We start from the raw sequence: 18320 nt of genomic DNA, 5'->3' as shown, positions 1-18320 counted from the left end.
ATCCTCGGGTCGAGTGTGTGTGTGTGTGTATAGAAGGGAAGTGGAGGAAATGATAGAAGGGCCTGGAAGAGCCCCAGGAGACGTCCCTACCTCCCCCCCCCCACACACAAACACGCTCCTGAATAGTCAAAGGAGCGCAGAAGTGGTTACAGTCAGTAAATTAAGATTAGCATAGTGTTGCACGTATGCCACCCACTCCTCAATAACAAAACCTCACGTAACCCCCAGCTCAACAACAGTGTGGTAAGGCCACTCCTCCAGGCTATGCTGCGGTACCTTTCACCTGTCAAACACACGATGCTACCAAAACTATAAGAATAAATAAAAAATATATAAATGCTTTATATATTTACACACCTATCTGTTTTTTCCTATTTTCTTAATAGTTCTTGTTCTTCTTTATTTCTTATCTCCATGGAGAAGTGGAAAAGAATCCTTCCTCCATAAGCCATGCGTGTCATAAGAGGCGACTAAAATGCCGGGAGCAAGGGGCTAGTAACCCCTTGTAAATTTGAAAAGAAAAATTTTAGTTTTTTGTTTTTAAGTCACCCTGCCTCGGTGGCATACGGCCAGTTTGTTAAAAAAAAAATGCTTCTTTGTAGAGATTGGTTTATATTAGTTCTCCCTTACATGGCAGCCTCAGACTTATGAAAAGTATTTCAGGAAAATTAAAACTAGAATTTAAAATTAATTGACATTAAATAGTTAAAGTTAGACTATTTGAATGTCAAGTTGACCATAACTAAGTTGTCTGCAAATAAGATTATCAAATATAGTTACAAAATTTTATTAAAGCAGAAATATGAAGTGACACATAAAACAACATTGTCAATTTTAGCTACAAAATTTTTTGAGGTTATAAATATATTGAGGACAATGTGCGCAGGAGGATGAATGCTGACTGGACTCTGGATAGTCGAGTACATTAAAAATATCTCACATTTACATTCGATCTTTATAAATTTACATCAAGTTCAGGAGGTGCTTTTTTATGATAATATTTTGGAAGCATTTGGTAGATGGGGAACTTTTAAAATCTTTTGGGGCCTTTTATTTGCATGGAGTTTGTACTCAGGTTGAGCCACAGAATGTGGGATGTTAAAGAGGATTTTGATTCTCTTATTGTGTCTATGCATCCTGACGCAGCTCTCTAAAAGGAGCTTTAGAGATGAGTTTATATTCATATTAAGTGTCCTATATATATACAGTGTATGCACCATAGTAAGTATGGATGTTTTGTATGTTGAGTAAACGTACTTTGAAACAGTAAGGTATTGTGTTGTCTGGAACAATTCTCATAGCAGAATTTTTGTTTAGTTACGATAGGTTTTAGGTGATTTCTTGTTGTAAAACTCCAGTATACTACAAGTGGAGTGAGGATAAAATACGGAGTAGTACCGAGTAATGATATTTTAGGCACACTACAATAATGTGATTCAGAAACAATATCCAGTTTTGGAACAATTTTTTCCATATGTGCTGGTTGTGAGCGTTTGTCCAAAACACTCCGTAGAGCTTATCAATACTGAGAGTGATTTTGTTGGTTGTCATACAAACAGATACGTATCTTCAGGAGCTCGTTGTTAACAAGTGTTGTGAAAGACAACGGAATCTGGATTTGGGATGACAAAAGTTGCGAATATTGTAGATGAGAAATAGAGAGTTTAGGACGCTGCCCCAGGGCCTCCCTGTGTTGATACTTCTACTTGCTAAAGTATTGTTATTAATGGTCATCACTGGTGTGTGTCAGCAGCAGGATGTTGTGGTCTACTGAGAAAAACCTTTTCTTAAATCAATAGTATCGCTGGATATTCATTCTTAGAATGATTATCCAGATAAATAAAATTAAAAGGCAGTTATTGCAGTAAGTCTCGTAGGTTTGGTTATTGATGACATTAATACATATACAGGTACATATACATATTGTTTTGGAGAGTATTTGCGAGCGTTTTTCTGAATGCATGAGGTTAGTATTAAACTTTACAGCAATTTTTAAATGATGTTTTTAGTTTATTGCTTTTGATTATGTCTTTTGGATTATCATTAGTGTTGCCTATAAAGGAACATAGTGAGCTAAAGATTTTTTTGTACATTACGCAAATATGTGTTCTCCAGGTTCGTCCTTGGTGTAAGTTGAGTTAATAGATTTGATCTTATTGGTGTAGTAATATACAGGCGTACCTCCACTTTGGTCAGTCCTGCATGGCAGGGTACCCAGGTAAGTTTTAAATATCTATAGAATCGTGTTTTAGCCAGATTTGTGTAAGAATAATGAAAGTTCAGCTCAGTCCTGGTTGACTAAGCTCTCGCTTCACACGTTGAGGGTCTGTGGTTCGATTCCCGGTGAAGGTGGGAAAACATTGGGCTTGTTTCCTTAAACCTTCTGTCCCGTTCACCCATCAGTAAAATGGGTGCCTGAATGTTAGTCGACTAGTGTGAGTCGCATCCTGGGAACAAAATTGACCTAATTTGCCCGAAATACTCTGCATAACAAGGGGCTTTCTATATAGTAGTATATCACTGATGTCAGCTAGACCTGTATACCTTGTACATATATTTGTAGAAATATAGATATTAATATTTAGCGACTCCAGGAGAACATCCATGTCATTATTATACTTAGCAAACTGACACTGTAGTTAACTACGTAGATGTTCTCAGTGTTGATGAAGAGAGTTTTTATTTGACTACCTGTACAATATATACAGTATTGTTCTGTAGTGATTATTGTAGAGATCAGAGATATAGAGTTCAGGAGCAGTATTAGAATTTATAGACTGTAATGTGGCATAAAATAGTTTCAAGGAATTTAGTAATCTAAAGCGGTTTCTGATAAAAATTATATATTTTTAGAATTATATGATAGGTAAGATTCGTCAGGAACAAGACAAGTGTTTCCTGATGCTGCTGTCAGTCATACGATGACCCGCCACTGGAACTTTGGTCGTCTGACTGAAGTTTTCCACTGGCTTACCTGTCCACCCCTTCAAAAATTAATTTGAGTATGGTATACTTTACCATTGTATTATAACTGTGAGTTTTCTTTGAGTTTCTTTTATGGAATATTAAAATCTTTCATCCTGGAATCCTGTTATGTTCATTGATTATGTCGTAGCTTCTGCCTGCGACTCATTTTTTCATCATAATTTGACCGTCTCAAACAAAACACAGCTGGATTATACCACTATTTTTTTCTAGTGGAATTTTTAAGCTTAAATGGAAGGCTCCGTCACTTGTTTCTGATGCTGCTGTTTACAAAAACTTTTTTCTCTGACTTAAGAATGAGTTTATCAGGTCTTCTGTTTGCAAAGACGAATGAAATCCGAGCGAAACTGGTTGTTTCACCCCCCCCCCGACTGTACTGAGTGTACTGATGTTCTCTTGCACTGTTGCGCTGCTGCACTGTTGTAATTCTTATTTGAGAAGCATCAACGTGCAACACTCCTAGAGTCTGTGCATGTGCACACATCGACAAATTTCTTGCCTCTTGAGATTCACCTCGTGTTTCATACACTCGTGTATTAACACACTTCCTCCATACCAATTTGACAAACAAACTTAATATCTCAGTCTTTTTAGTTTCTCACCGCCTTACTATTTATGTTCACTATGTGGAAGATTGAGACACTTACGCAACATATGGGAATCTTTATTCTTCAACACTTGTCCAACCTTTGTACGAAGACCTACTGAGACTAGTGGATGGTACCACTACGACCCCGCCTCCTCCTGCTTCACCTCACCTGACTACCCCCCCCCCACATGTGCTGTATAATCCTATGGGTTTAGTGCTCCCCATGATTATAATAATAATAATACAGTATGTAAGCCACGTCTACGGCCCTATGCTGTACATTCTACAATACTGATGGACCGAAGACATCGACTCCAGGCTGAGGGACTGATTACCTCAAACTCCTCCTCTCCTTACAACTTTCTGCTTTTTTTTATTGGACCGATGAAGCCAAGGTGTGGCGAAACGCTTCCTGAAAAAAAGATTCCCATATGTTGCATAAGTGTCTCAATCTTCAACTTGTCGGTTTTTAAACCATTCATCACATGTCCAATATATATATATATATATATATATATATATATATATATATATATATATATATATATATATATATATATATATATATATATATATATATATATATATATATATATATATATATATATCCTGAACCCATTGCCTGGCGTTCCAATGCTTTACCACTGGATCAGAGGGCACGATCAGTAAAACTTTAACTAGAGAAGCTTGTACCAGCTTCTGTTGCGAGTTTGAGCACAAATTTGTATGGATTACTACATCACTCCACCGCAACCACTGGTAACTCGAGGTTGGTCTTTTCTTACTCACATTTCGGATCCTGAGCCTTGTAAAAGTTATTACGCTACTGGTACTAAGTATATTAAATATGTTAATCTAAAGGCCCATAGGTCTCTTACCGGTGTTGATCTCCAACTCCTGGACCTCTTGGGAGGACTCAGCTATAACTTCCAGGTCTCTTGAGGGAGTTGAGCTGCAGCTCCTCGACCTCTTGAGAATATTGCAGTGCAGGTACTAGAACGTTTGCCTGTACTGAGGAACAAAGCAAATGAGTACTGGGAAGCAGGAAATACTTTTCTGAATCGTGCATCGTGAGAAACACATGTAGTCACATTTACATAATTATATATGTATTTATATACTCAGAAGCCACAAACGACTGGCATATTTGAAAATAATACATCTCTGTGGTGCCCTTAACACTTAATATACAGGACTTCCTCCAGGTTGAGTTGAATGTTGCATCCTTCGCATGATAATTAAAGCGGAAATTCTTGTAGTAATAATTTCATCTTGCCTCACTACTCGGCTATAATATATATATATATATATATATATATATATATATATATATATATATATATATATATATATATATATATTATTATTATTATTATTATTATTATTATTATTATCACACTGGCCGACTCCCACCAAGGCAGGGTGGCCCGAAAAAGAAAAACTTTCACCATCATTCACTCCATCACTGTCTTGCCAGAAGGGTGCTTTACACTACAGTTTTTAAACTGCAACATTAACACCCCTCCTTCAGAGTGCAGGCACTGTACTTCCCATCTCCAGGACTCAAGTCCGGCCTGCCGGTTTCCCTGAACCCCTTCATAAATGTTACTTTGCTCACACTCCAACAGCACGTCAAGTATTAAAAACCATTTGTCTCCATTCACTCCTATCAAACACGCTCACGGATGCCTGCTGGAAGTCCAAGCCCATCGCCCACAAAACCTCCTTTACCCCCTCCCTCCAACCTTTCCTAGGCCGACCCCTACCCCGCCTTCCTTCCACTACAGACTGATACACTCTTGAAGTCATTCTTTTCGCTCCATTATCTCTACATGTCCGAACCACCTCAACAACCCTTCCTCAGCCCTCTGGACAACAGTTTTGGTAATCCCGCACCTCCTCCTAACTTCCAAACTACGAATTCTCTGCATTATATTCACACCACACATTGCCCTCAGACATGACATCTCCACTGCCTCCAGCCTTCTCCTCGCTGCAACATTCATCACCCACGCTTCACACCCATATAAGAGCGTTGATAAAACTATACTCTCATACATTCCCCTCTTTGCCTCCAAGGACAAAGTTCTTTGTCTCAACAGACTCCTAAGTGCACCACTCACCCTTTTCCCCTCATCAATTCTATGATTCACCTCATCTTTCATAGACCCATCCGCTGACACGTCCACTCCCAAATATCTGAATACATTCACCTCCTCCATACTCTCTCCCTCCAATCTGATATCCAATCTTTCATCACCTAATCTTTTTATTATCCTCATAACCTTACTCTTTCCTGTATTCACTTTTAATTTTCTTCATTTGCACACCCTACCAAATTCATCCACCAATCTCTGCAACTTCTCTTCAGAATTTCCCAAGAGCACAGTGTCATCAGCAAAGAGCAACTGTGACAACTCCCACTTTATGTGTGATTCTTTATCTTTTAACTCCACGCCTCTTGCCAAGACCCTCGCATTTACTTCTCTTACAACCCCATCTATAAATATATTAAACAACCACGGTGACATCACACATCCTTGTCTAAGGCCTACTTTTACTGGGAAATAATTTCCCTCTTTCCTACATACTCTAACTTGAGCCTCACTATCCTCGTAAAAACTCTTCACTGCGTTCAGTAACCTACCTCCTACACCATACACCTGCAAAATCTGCCACATTGCCCACCTATCCACCCTGTCATAGGCCTTTTCCAAATCCATAAATGGTACAAAGACCTCTTTAGCCTTATCTAAATACTGTTCACTTATATGTTTCACTGTAAACACCTGGTCCATACACCCCCTACCTTTCCTAAAGCCTCCTTGTTCATCTGCTATCCTATTCTCCGTCTTACTCTTAATTCTTTCAATAATAACTCTACCATACACTTTACCAGGTATACTCAACAGACTTATCCCCCTATAATTTTTGCACTCTCTTTTGTCCCCTTTGCCTTTATACAAAAGAACTATGCATGCTCTCTGCCAATCCCTAGATACCTTACCCTCTTCCATACATTTATTAAATAATTGCACCAACCACTCCAAAAGTATATCCCCACCTGCTTTTAACATTTCTATCTTTATCCCATCAATCCCGGCTGCCTTACCCCCTTTCACTTTACCTACTGCCTCACAAACTTCCCCCACACTCACAACTGGCTCTTCCTCACTCCTACAAGATGTTATTCCTCCTTGCCCTCTACCCGAAATCACAGCTTCCCTATCTTCATCAACATTTAATAATTCCTCAAAATATTCCCTCCATCTTCCCAATACCTCTAACTCTCCATTTAATGTGTCTGTGAAGTGTGACCAAAGTGTAAGTAGGAGTAGCAAGATATCCCTGTTATCTAGCGTGTTTATGAGACAGAAAAAGAAACCAGCAATCCTACCATCATGCAAAACAGTTACAGGTTTCTGTTTCACAGTCATCTGGCAGGACGGTAGTACTTCCCTGGGTGGTTGCTGTCTTTCAACCTACTACCTTTTACATATATATATACATATATATATATATACATATATATATACATATATATATATATATATATATATATATATATATATATATATATATATATATATATGTATAGGTCTCATAAACACACTAGATAACAGGGATATCTTGCTACTCCTACTTACACTTTGGTCACACTTCACAGACACGCACATGCATATATATATACATACATCTAGGTTTTTTTCTCCTTTTTCTAAATAGCTCTTGTTCCTCTTTATTTCTTCTATTGTCCATGGGGAAGTGGAAAAGAATCTTTCCTCCGTAAGCCATGCGTGTCGTATGAGGCGACTAAAATGCCGGGAGCAATGGTCTAGTAACCCCTTCTCCTGTAGACATTTACTAAAAAAGAGAAGAAGAAAAACTTTATAAAACTGGGATGCTTAAATGTGTGTGGATGTAGTGCGGATGACAAGAAACAGATGATTGCTGATGTTATGAATGAAAAGAAGTTGGATATCCTGGCCCTAAGCGAAACAAAGCTGAAGGGGGTAGGAGAGTTTCAGTGGGGGGAAATAAATGGGATTAAATATGGAGTATCTGAGAGAGTTAGAGCAAAGGAAGGGGTAGCAGTAATGTTAAATGATCAGTTATGGAAGGAGAAAAGAGAATATGAATGCGTAAATTCAAGAATTATGTGGATTAAAGTAAAGGTTGGATGCGAGAAGTGGGTCATAATAAGCGTGTATGCACCTGGAGAAGAGAGGAATGCAGAGGAGAGAGAGAGATTTTGGGAGATGTTAAGTGAATGTATAGGAGCCTTTGAACCAAGTGAGAGAGTAATTGTGGTAGGGGACCTGAATGCTAAAGTAGGAGAAACTTTTAGAGAGGGTGTGGTAGGTAAGTTTGGGGTGCCAGGTGTAAATGATAATGGGAGCCCTTTGATTGAACTTTGTATAGAAAGGGGTTTAGTTATAGGTAATACATATTTTAAGAAAAAGAGGATAAATAAGTATACAAGATATGATGTAGGGCGAAATGACAGTAGTTTGTTGGATTATGTATTGGTAGATAAAAGAGTGTTGAGTAGACTTCAGGATGTACATGTTTATAGAGGGGCCACAGATATATCAGATCACTTTCTAGTTGTAGCTACACTGAGAGTAAAAGGTAGATGGGATACAAGGAGAATAGAAGCATCAGGGAAGAGAGAGGTGAAGGTTTATAAACTAAAAGAGGAGGCAGTTAGGGTAAGATATAAACAGCTATTGGAGGATAGAGGGCTAATGAGAGCATAGGCAATGGAGTCGAAGAGGTATGGGGTAGGTTTAAAAATGTAGTGTTAGAGTGTTCAGCAGAAGTTTGTGGTTACAGGAAAGTGGGTGCAGGAGGGAAGAGGAGCGATTGGTGGAATGATGATGTAAAGAGAGTAGTAAGGGAGAAAAAGTTAGCATATGAGAAGTTTTTACAAAGTAGAAGTGATGCAAGGAGGGGAGAGTATATGGAGAAAAAGAAAGAGGTTAAGAGAGTGGTGAAGCAATGTAAAAAGAGAGCAAATGAGAGAGTGGGTGAGATGTTATCAACAAATTTTGTTGAAAATAAGAAAAAGTTTTGGAGTGAGATTAACAAGTTAAGAAAGCCTAGAGAACAAATGGATTTGTCAGTTAAAAATAGGAGAGGGAAGTTATTAAATGGAGAGTTAGAGGTATTGGGAAGATGGAGAGAATATTTTGAGGAATTGTTAAATGTTGATGAAGATAGGGAAGCTGTGATTTCGTGTATAGGGCAAGGAGGAATAACATCTTGTAGGAGTGAGGAAGAGCCAGTTGTGAGTGTGGGGGAAGTTCGTGAGGCAGTAGGTAAAATGAAAGGGGGTAAGGCAGCCGGGATTGATGGGATAAAGATAGAAGTGTTAAAAGCAGGTGGGGATATAGTTTTGGAGTGGTTGGTGCAATTATTAAATAAATGTATGGAAGAGGGTAAGGTACCTAGGGATTGGCAGAGAGCATGCATAGTTCCTTTGTATAAAGGCAAAGGGGATAAAAGAGAGTGCAAAAATTATAGGGGGATAAGTCTGTTGAGTATACCTGGTAAAGTGTATGGTAGAGTTATAATTGAAAGAATTAAGAGTAAGACGGAGAATAGGATAGCAGATGAACAAGGAGGCTTTAGGAAAGGTAGGGGGTGTGTGGACCAGGTGTTTACAGTGAAACATATAAGTGAACAGTATTTAGATAAGGCTAAAGAGGTCTTTGTGGCATTTATGGATTTGGAAAAGGCGTATGACAGGGTGGATAGGGGGGCAATGTGGCAGATGTTGCAAGTGTATGGTGTAGGAGGTAGGTTACTGAAAGCAGTGAAGAGTTTTTACGAGGATAGTGAGGCTCAAGTTAGAGTATGTAGGAAAGAGGGAAATTTTTTCCCAGTAAAAGTAGGCCTTAGACAAGGATGTGTGATGTCACCGTGGTTGTTTAATATATTTATAGATGGGGTTGTAAGAGAAGTAAATGCGAGGGTCTTGGCAAGAGGCGTGGAGTTAAAAGATAAAGAATCACACACAAAGTCGGAGTTGTCACAGCTGCTCTTTGCTGATGACACTGTGCTCTTGGGAGATTCTGAAGAGAAGTTGCAGAGATTGGTGGATGAATTTGGTAGGGTGTGCAAAAGAAGAAAATTAAAGGTGAATACAGGAAAGAGTAAGGTTATGAGGATAACAAAAAGATTAGGTGATGAAAGATTGGATATCAGATTGGAGGGAGAGAGTATGGAGGAGGTGAACGTATTCAGATATTTGGGAGTGGACGTGTCAGCGGATGGGTCTATGAAAGATGAGGTGAATCATAGAATTGATGAGGGAAAAAGAGTGAGTGGTGCACTTAGGAGTCTGTGGAGACAAAGAACTTTGTCCTTGGAGGCAAAGAGGGGAATGTATGAGAGTATAGTTTTACCAACACTCTTATATGGGTGTGAAGCGTGGGTGATGAATGTTGCAGCGAGGAGAAGGCTGGAGGCAGTGGAGATGTCATGTCTGAGGGCAATGTGTTGTGTGAATATAATGCAGAGAATTCGTAGTTTGGAAGTTAGGAGGAGGTGCGGGATTACCAAAACTGTTGTCCAGAGGGCTGAGGAAGGGTTGTTGAGGTGGTTCGGACATGTAGAGAGAATGGAGCGAAACAGAATGACTTCAAGAGTGTATCAGTCTGTAATGGAAGGAAGGCGGGGTAGGGGTCGGCCTAGGAAAGGTTGGAGGGAGGGGGTAAAGGAGGTTTTGTGGGCGATGGGCTTGGACTTCCAGCAGGCATGCGTGAGCGTGTTTGAGAGGAGAGAATGGAGACAAATGGTTTTTAATACTTGACGTGTTGTTGGAGTGTGATCAAAGTAACATTTATGAAGGGATTCAGGGAAACCGGCAGGCCGGACTTGAGTCCTGGAGATGGGAAGTACAGTGCTTGCACTCTGAAGGAGGGTCTGGCAAGACAGTGATGGAGTGAATGATGGTGAAAGTTTTTCTTTTTCGGGCCACCCTGCCTTGGTGGGAATCGGCCAGTGTGATAATATATATATATATATATATATATATATATATATATATATATATATCTATATATATATATATATATATATATATATATATATATATATATATATATATATCTACTGTTTTCCAGTTATGTCCTTCAGTTAGTGTTGATAAAGCCACTGGATTGGAAGACGTCTACAGTGAAGATGTTGCACTGGTTCGGTTCTTCACTGACACTTTCTGAGTCAGTAATAAGTACAGCAATGGGACCACAGAATTGCTACACTCTGAAATCGTAGTTCACTGGTGGAGAGGGCGTGTAACAATGGTAGTTCACTGGTGGAGAGGGCGTGTAACAATGGTAGTTCACTGGTGGAGAGGGCGTGTAACAATGATAGTTCACTGGTGGAGAGGGCGTGCCACAATGGTAATTCATGGTCGAGAGGGCGTGCCTCAATGGTAGTTCACTGGTGGAGAGGGCGTGTAACAATGGTAGTTCACTGGTGGAGAGGGCGTGTAACAATGGTAGTTCACTGGTGGAGAGGGCGTGTAACAATGGTAGTTCACTGGTGGAGAGGGCGTGTAACAATGGTAGTTCACTGGTGGAGAGGGCGTGTAACAATGGTAGTTCACTGGTGGAGAGGGCGTGTAACAATGGTAGTTCACTGGTGGAGAGGGCGTGCCACAATGGTAATTCATGGTCGAGAGGGCGTGCCTCAATGGTAGTTCACTGGTGGAGAGGGCGTGTAACAATGGTAGTTCACTGGTGGAGAGGGCGTGTAACAATGGTAGTTCACTGGTGGAGAGGGCGTGTAACAATGGTAGTTCACTGGTGGAGAGGGCGTGTAACAATGGAACTTCACTGATAGAGAGGGCGTGTAACAATGGTAGTTCACTGGTGGAGAGGGCGTGTAACAATGGTAGTTCACTGGTGGAGAGGGCGTGCCACAATGGTAATTCATGGTCGAGAGGGCGTGCCACAATGGTAGTTCACTGGTGGAGAGGGCGTGTAAAATGGTAGTTCACTGGTGGAGAGGGCGTGTAACAATGGTAGTTCACTGGTGGAGAGGGCGTGTAACAATGGTAGTTCACTGGTGGAGAGGGCGTGTAACAATGGAAGTTCACTGGTGGAGAGGGCGTGTAACAATGGTAGTTCACTGGTGGAGAGGGCGTGTAACAATGGTAGTTCACTGGTGGAGAGGGCGTGCCACAATGGTAATTCATGGTCGAGAGGGCGTGCCACAATGGTAGTTCACTGGTGGAGAGGGCGTGTAACAATGGCAGTTCACTGGTCAAGAGGGCGTGCCACAATGGTAGTTCGCTGGTCGAGAGGGCGTGCCACAATGGTAGTTCATGCTCAAGAGGGCGTGCCACAATGGTAATTCATGGTCGAGAGGGCGTGCCACAGTGGTAGTTCACTGGTGGAGAGGGCGTGTAACAATGGTAGTTCACTGGTGGAGAGGGCGTGCCACAATGGTAGTTCACTTGTGGAGAGGGCGTGCCACAATAGTAGTTCACTGGTCGAGAGGGCGTGCCACTATGGTAGTTCACTGGTCGAGAGGGCGTACCACAATGGTAGTTCGCTGGTCGAGAGGGCGTGCCACAATGGTAGTTCATGGTCGAGAGGGGGTGCCACAATGGTAGTTCACTGGTGGAGAGGGCGTGCCACAATGGTAGTTCACTGGTCGTGAGGGCGTGCCACAATGGTAGTTCACTGGTCGAGAGGGCGTGCCACAATGGTAGTTCACTGGTCGAGAGGGCGTGCCACAATGGTAGTTCACTGGTGGAGAGGGCGTACCACAATGGTAGTTCACTGGTCGAAAGGGCGTGCCACAATGGTAGTTCACTGGACGAGAGGGCGTGCCACAATGGTAGTTCATGGTCGAGAGGGCGTGCCACAATGGTAGTTCACTGGTCATGAGGGCGTGCCACAAGGGTAGTTCACTGGTGGAGAAGGCGTGTAACAATGGTAGTTCACTGGTCGAGAGTGCGTGCCACAATGGTAGTTCACTGGTCGTGAGGGCATGCCACAATGGTAGTTCACTGCTGGAAAGGGCGTGCCACAATGGTAGTTCACTGGTGGAGAGGGCGTGCCACTATGGTAGTTCACTGGTGGAGAGGGTGTGCCACAATGGTAGTTCACTGCTGGAAAGGGCGTGCCACAATGGTAGTTCACTGGTGGAAAGGGCGTGCCACAATGGGAGTTCACTGGTGGAGAGGGTGTGCCACAATGGTAGTTCACTGGTGGAGAGGGCGTCCCACAATGGTAGTTCACTGGTCGAGAGGGCGTGCCACAATGGTAGTTCATGGTCGAGAGGGCGTGTCACAATGGTAGTTCACTGGTCGAGAGGGGGTGCCACAATGGTAGTTCACTGGTGGAGAGGGCGTGCCACAATGGTGGTTCACTGGTCCAGAGGGCGTGCCACAACGGTAGTTCACTGGTCGAGAGGGCGTGCCACAATGGTAGTTCACTGGTGGAGAGGGCGTGCCACAATGGTAGTTCATGGTCGAGAGGGCGTGCCACAATGGTAGTTCACTGGTCGTGAATGCGTGCCACAATGGTAGTTCACTGGTGGAGAGGGCGTGCCACAATGGTAGTTCACTGGTCGAGAGGACGTGCCACAATGGTAGTTCACTGGTAGTGAGGGCGTGCCACAATGGTAGTTCACTGGTGGAGAGGGCGTGCCACAATGGTAGTTCACTGGTGGAGAGGGCGTGCCACAATGGTAGTTCACTGGTCGAGAGGGCGTGCCACAATGGTAGTTCACTGGTCGACAGGGCGTGTCACAATAGTAGTTCACTGGTCGAGAGGGCGTGCCACAATGGTAGTTCACTGGTGGAGAGGGCGTGCCACAATGGTAGTTTATTGGTCGAGAGGGCGTGCCACAACGGTAGTTCACTGGTCTAGAGGGCATGCCACAGTGGTAGCTCACTGATCGAGAGGGCGTGCCACAGTAGTAGTTCACTGGTCGAGAAGGCGTGCCACAACGGTAGTTCACTGGTCGAGATGGCGTGCCACAATGGTAGTTCACTGGTGGAGAGGGCGTGCCACAATGGTAGTTCATTGGTCGAGAGGGCGTGCCACAACGGTAGTTCACTGGTCGAGAGGGCGTGCCACAGTGGCAGCTCACTGATCGAGAGGGCGTGCCACAGTGGTAGTTCACTGGTCGAGAGGGCGTGCCACAACGGTAGTTCACTGGTCGAGAGGGCGTTCCACAATGGTTGTTCACTAGTGGAGAGGGCGTGCCACAATGGTAGTTAACTGGTCGAGAGGGCGTGCCACAATGGTAGTTCACTGGTGGAGAGGGCGTGCCACAATGGTAGTTCACTGGGTAAGAGGGCGTGCCACAATGGTAGTTCACTGGTCGAGAGTGCTTGCCACAACGGTAGTTCACTGTTCGAGAGGGCGTGCCACAATGGTAGTTCACTGATCGATAGGGGGTGCCACAATGGTAGTTGAAGATTGAGACACTTATGCAGCATATGGAAATCTTTATTCAGGAAACGTTTCGCCACACAGTGGCTTCATCAGTCCAATACAAAGAGGAAGGCGTAAGGAGAGGAGGAGAATGAGGTAATCAGTCCCTCAACCTGGAGTCGATGTGTTCAGTCCATCAATCTTGTAGAATGTACAGCATAGGGCCGTAGACGTGGCTTATATACTGTAGTGAGGTGACGTGAAGCAGATGGAGGCGGGGTCATAGTGGTACCATCCACTAGTCGAAGTAGGTCTTCGTCCAAAGGTTGAACAAGTGTTGAAGAATTCTTTGTAACAAGATCCCATGATGCTGCAGTGTCTGACAGTTGTGATGAATGGTTTGAAAAACCGACAAGTTGAAGATTGAGACACTTATGCAGCATATGGAAATCTTTATTCAGGAAACGTTTCGCCACACAGTGGCTTCATCAGTCCAATACAAAGAGGAAGGCGTAAGGAGAGGAGGAGAATGAGGTAATCAGTCCCTCAACCTGGAGTCGATGTGTTCAGTCCATCAATCTTGTAGAATGTACAGCATAGGGCCGTAGACGTGGCTTATATACTGTAGTGAGGTGACGTGAAGCAGATGGAGGCGGGGTCATAGTGGTACCATCCACTAGTCGAAGTAGGTCTTCGTCCAAAGGTTGAACAAGTGTTGAAGAATTCTTTGTAACAAGATCCCATGATGCTGCAGTGTCTTTTTTTCAAACCATTCATCACAACTGTCAGACACTGCAGCATCATGGGATCTTGTTACAAAGAATTCTTCAACACTTGTTCAACCTTTGGACGACGAAGACCTACTTCGACTAGTGGATGGTACCACTATGACCCCGCCTCCATCTGCTTCACGTCACCTCACTACAGTATATAAGCCACGTCTACGGCCCTATGCTGTACATTCTACAAGATTGATGGACTGAACACATCGACTCCAGGTTGAGGGACTGATTACCTCATTCTCCTCCTCTCCTTACGCCTTCCTCTTTGTATTGGACTGATGAAGCCACTGTGTGGCGAAACGTTTCCTGAATAAAGATTTCCATATGCTGCATAAGTGTCTCAATCTTCAACTTGTCGGTTTTTCAAACCATTCATCACAACTGTCAGACACTGCAGCATCATGGGATCTTGTTACAAAGAATTCTTCAACACTTGTTCAACCTTTGGACGAAGACCTACTTCGACTAGTGGATGGTACCACTATGACCCCGCCTCCATCTGCTTCACGTCACCTCACTACAGTATATAAGCCACGTCTACGGCCCTATGCTGTACATTCTACAAGATTGATGGACTGAACACATCGACTCCAGGTTGAGGGACTGATTACCTCATTCTCCTCCTCTCCTTACGCCTCCCTCTTTGTATTGGACTGATGAAGCCACTGTGTGGCGAAACGTTTCCTGAATAAAGATTTCCATATGCTGCATAAGTGTCTCAATCTTCAACTTGTCGGTTTTTCAAACCATTCATCACAATGGTAGTTCATGGTCGAGAGGGCGTGCCACAATGGTAGTTCACTGATCCAGAGGGCGTGCCACAATGGTAGTTCACTGGTGTAGAGGGTGTGCCACAATGGTAGTTCACTGGTGGAGAGGGCGTGCCACAATGGCAGTTCACTGGTGGAGAGGGCGTGCCACAACGGTAGTTCACTGGTCGAGAGGGCGTGCCACAATGGTAGTTCACTGGTGGAGAGGGCGTGCCACAATGGTAGTTCACTGGTCGAGAGGGCGTGCCACAATGGCAATTCACTGGTGGAGAGGGCGTGCCACAATGGTAGTTCACGGTCGAGAGGGCTTGCCACAATGGTAGTTAACTGGTCGAGAGGGCTTGCCACAACGGTAGTTCACTGGTCCAGAGGGCGTTCCACAATGGTGGTTCATGGTCGAGAGGGCGTGCCACAATGGTGGTTCATGGTCGAGAGGGCGTGCCACAATGGTAGTTAACTGGTCGAGAGGGCGTGCCACAATGGTAGTTCACTGGTCATGAGGGCGTGCCACAATGGTAGTTCACTGGTGGAGAGGGCGTGCCATAATGGTAGTTCACTGGTCGAGAGGGCGTTCCACAATGGTTGTTCACTGGTGGAGAGGGCGTGCCACAATGGTAGTTAACTGGTCGAGAGGGCGTGCCACAATGGTAGTTCACGGTCGTGAGGACGGGCCACAATGGTAGTTCACTAGTCGAGAGGGCGTGCCACAATGGTAGTTCACTGGTGGAGAGGGCGTGCCACAATGGTAGTTCACTGGTGGAGAGGGCGTGCCACAATGGTAGTTCACTGGGTAAGAGGGCGTGCCACAATGGTAGTTCACTGGTCGAGAGTGCTTGCCACAACGGTAGTTCACTGTTCGAGAGGGCGTGCCACAATGGTAGTTCACTGATCGATAGGGGGTGCCACAATGGTAGTTCATGGTCGAGAGGGCGTGCCACAATGGTAGTTCACTGATCCAGAGGGCGTGCCACAATGGTAGTTCACTGGTGTAGAGGGTGTGCCACAATGGTAGTTCACTGGTGGAGAGGGCGTGCCACAATGGCAGTTCACTGGTGGAGAGGGCGTGCCACAACGGTAGTTCACTGGTCGAGAGGGCGTGCCACAATGGTAATTCACTGGTCGTGAGGGCGTTCCACAATCGTAGTTCACTGGTCCAGAGGGCGTGTCACAATGGTAGTTCACTGGTCGAGAGAGCGTGTCACAATTGTAGTTCACGGTCGAGAGGGCGTTCCACAATGGTAGTTCACTGGTCGTGAGGGCGTTCCACAATTGTAGTTCATGGTCGAGAGGGCGTGTCACAATGGTAGTTCACTGGTCGAGAGAGCGTGTCACAATTGTAGTTCACGGTCGAGAGGGCGTTCCACAATGGTAGTTCACTGGTCGTGAGGGCGTTCCACAATGGTAGTTCATGGTCGAGAGGGCGTGTCACAATGGTAGTTCATGGTCGAGAGGGCGTGTCGCAATGGTAGTTCACTGGTGGGGTTGGCGTGCCACAACGTTAGTTCACTGGTCGAGAGGGGGTGCCACAATGGTAGTTCATGGCCGAGAGGGCGTGCCACAATGGTAGTTCACTGGTCGTGAATGCGTGCCACAATGGTAGTTCACTGGTGGAGAGGGCGTGCCACAATGGTAGTTCACTGGTCCAGAGGGCGTTCCACAATGGTAGTTCATGGTCGAGAGGGCGTGTCACAATGGTAGTTCACTGGTCGAGAGAGCGTGTCACAATGGTAGTTCACTGGTCGAGAGGGGGTGCCACAATGGTACTACACTGGTGGAGAGGGCGTGCCACAATGGTAGTTCATGGTCGAGAGGGCGTGCCACAATGGTGGTTCACTGGTCCAGAGGGCGTGCCACAACGGTAGTTCACTGGTCGAGAGGGCGTGCCACAATAGCAGTTCATGGTCGAGAGGGCGTGCCACAATGGCAGCTCACTGGTGGAGAGGGCGTGCCACAATGGTAGTTCACTGATCGAGAGGGGGTGCCACAATGGTAGTTCACTGGTGGAGAGGGCGTGCCACAATAGTAGTTCATGGTCGAGAGGGCGTGCCACAATGGCAGTTCACTGGTGGAGAGGGCGTGCCACAATGGTAGTTCATGGTCGAGAGGACGTGCCACAATGGTAGTTCATTGGTCGAGAGGGCGTGCCACAACGGTAGTTCACTGGTCGAGAGGGCGTGCCACAATGGTAGTTCACTGGTCGAGAGGGCGTGCCACAATGGTAGTTCACTGATCGAGAGGGCGTGCCACAACGGTAGTTCACTGGTCGAGAGGGCGTCCCACAATGATAGTTCACTGGTCGAGAGGGCGTTCCACAATGGTAGTTCACTGGTCGAGAGGGCGTGCCACAATGGTAGTTCACTGGTCGAGAGGGCGTGCCACAATGGTAGTTCATTGGTCGAGAGGGCGTGCCACAACGGTAGTTCACTGGTCGAGAGGGCGTGCCACAATGGTAGTTCACTGGTCGAGAGGGCGTGCCACAATGGTAGTTCACTGGTCGAGAGGGCGTGCCACAACGGTAGTTCACTGGTCGAGAGGGCGTGCCACAACGGTAGTTAACTGGTCGAGAGGGCGTGCCACAACGGTAGTTCACTGGTCGAGAGGGCGTTCCACAATGGTAGTTCACTGGTCGAGAGGGCGTGCCACAATGGTAGTTCATGGTCGAAAGGGCGTGCCACAATGGTAGTTCACTTGTGGAGAGGGCGTGCCACAATGGTAGTTCACTGGTCGAGAGGGCGTGCCACAATGGCAATTCACTGGTGGAGATGGCGTGCCACAACGGTTGTTCACTGGTCGA

This window comes from Cherax quadricarinatus, chromosome 40 (genome assembly GCF_038502225.1).
Source record: "Cherax quadricarinatus isolate ZL_2023a chromosome 40, ASM3850222v1, whole genome shotgun sequence".
NCBI lineage: Eukaryota > Metazoa > Arthropoda > Malacostraca > Decapoda > Parastacidae > Cherax > Cherax quadricarinatus.
The sequence above is the reverse complement of the archived record's forward strand: the minus strand, read 5'-3'. Positions refer to the sequence as shown.